The sequence below is a fragment of the Canis lupus genome, chromosome 33 (assembly GCF_048164855.1).
Source record: "Canis lupus baileyi chromosome 33, mCanLup2.hap1, whole genome shotgun sequence".
Classification (NCBI taxonomy): Eukaryota; Metazoa; Chordata; class Mammalia; order Carnivora; family Canidae; genus Canis; species Canis lupus.
In genome coordinates this window covers 19,755,020-19,757,242 of record NC_132870.1, presented here as the reverse complement: position 1 = coordinate 19,757,242, position 2,223 = coordinate 19,755,020, and the positions used below count along the sequence as shown (strand labels likewise).

General features: G+C 43.9%; 1 pseudogene; it reads left to right on the top strand.

Moving 5' to 3' along the window:
* The first annotated feature begins 329 nt into the window (after positions 1-329).
* On the top strand, positions 330-1,943 carry LOC140623571 (josephin-1 pseudogene; annotated as a pseudogene).
* Positions 1,944-2,223: the final 280 nt, after the last annotated feature.

Here is a 2,223-nt window from a genome sequence, read left to right as displayed (position 1 = left end):
TCAACACCAAAGAAACAATCCAATCATGAAATGGGCAAAAGACATGAAGAGAAATCTCACAGAGGAAGACATAGATATGGCCAACACGCACATGAGAAAATGCTCCGCATCACTTGCCATCAGGGAAATACAAATCAAAACCACAATGAGATACCACCTCACACCAGTGAGAATGGGAAAAATTAACAAGGCAGGAAACCACAAATGTTGGAGAGGATGTGGAGAAAGGGGAACCCTCCTGCACTGTTTGTGGGAATGTGAACTGGTGCAGCCACTCTGGAGGGAAGAGTGGTGTGTTTTTAGCCCTCTCTGGAACTTTAAATGAAAACATGAGTTCTGTGCCATGGAAGGAGACAAGGCCAAATCTGAATCTTTGGAGCTGCCCCAGGCAGCACCTCCATAAACCTACCATGAAAAACAGGGCAGGGAGCTTTGTGGCCTCAATAACATCTTCCAGGACAGCAAGGTCTTCATATCAGAAATGCTGCAAGAGATTTTCCCAGGGCTATCTCCAAGCACCATGGTGAACCTCCACAAGAAGAGCATAGTAGGAAATGGGAACTATGAAGTGAACGTCCTTTATGGCAGCACTTCAAACCATAGGCTATGCAGCAGAGTGGTGGAACAAGCCTGGGGATGTCAGTACCGCTGCTCTCACTAACATCATGGGTTTCATCATGAATCTGGCCTCCAGCCTGTGCTGGGGTCGACTGAAGTTGCCTCTCAAAAAGCAGCACTGGCTCTGGTTTGAGAGGCAGGAGGTGCCTACTTCAACCTCAACTCCAAACTGAAGATGCCTGAGTAGACTGGAGGAGAAAGCCAGCTCCGGAAATTTCTAAAACATCACTTGGGAGGAGAGAACTGTGAACTCCTGCTGGTGGTGCTAGACAGGTGGAGGCCCATTAGAGTGGGAGCACTGATTTGTAATGTAGCTCTACCCAGCTGTCCCTCACCTCAGCCCCCCACGCCTCTGTAATATGCTGTAGCCCGTACAGTGGGTCTGCCCCTGCCACTTCCCCAAACATCTCCTAGGGTTTTCCTCTCAGATTTTACAGTGGGGGAAAAAAAGTTATAAGATAGTCTATTTTATTTTATTTTATTATTTTTTTAAGATTTTATTCATTTATTCACAAGAGACACACAGAGAGAGGCAAACATAGACAGAGAGAGAAGCAGTCTCCCTGGGGGGAGCCCGATGCAGGACTGATCCCAGCACCCCAGGACCATGCCCTGAGTGGAAGGCAGGCACTCAACCACTGAGCCACCTAGTAAAATTTTACTCATGCTGTTAAGTCCAAAAAATGTGGGAAGAAATCGCAGGAGCTTACAGATGAAGTGGTCTATATGCCAAGGAACTAGAATTGCAGAATCTGTCATTATATATAACAGAAACAAAACAAAGGAAACTTATGAATACACGCAACAGAAAAAGTTAGTGACTGATCTAGTTTCAGACACATGAATCCAGGGGCTTAAACAATGACTACAGACAAAGCTATGTTTCATCATCTCTAAGCTGTTTTTATGTGTGTGATTGTACCTTTCACACAGACTGATACGTATGGCCAACAGCATCTCTGAGTTTATATTCTACAAGCTAAGTGACCCCAGCAAGAGAGTAATCTTTCCTCAACAATTCCCATAATAAGTCTCCTTTAAGTGCAGACCAGAAACCCATCCTTGAACCAATCGCTGTGGTCTGGGAATAGAATATCCTGCTTGTCTAGGCCTGGCTCACAGCCCAGCCTTCAAATAGGCATGGGGTTAGGCATTTCTGAATCATACTGGCTCAAAGTGGCTGAGGGTACAGAAGTCATTCACTAAGAGAAAACTAAGATGATGTTATTGGACAAAGTAGAAATGTACACTGGGTGGGAGACAGATATGGAAGTGGGGGATTACAGAGGCAATCAGGATACAGACCGGAAGAAATTGAAGGATGAGAGATGGATTCCAGTGGGATTTCTAAACACAAGTCTGAGAATAGGATTAATTATATATTCCTGATCTCCACTCAAGGTCTACTGAATCTGAAACAGAAATTCTAGGGGCGTGTCCTATCAATATTCATTTAAAAATAAGAATAAAGTGATTTTTCACCACTCTAAAGTTTGAGAACCACTGGATTAAAATTGTAGCCATGAGAAGGCTTGAGTCTCTCAGTAATTCACTGTGTAGACTTTCTGTGAGTTGTGAATTTATACTATTTTTATGTTGCTTATT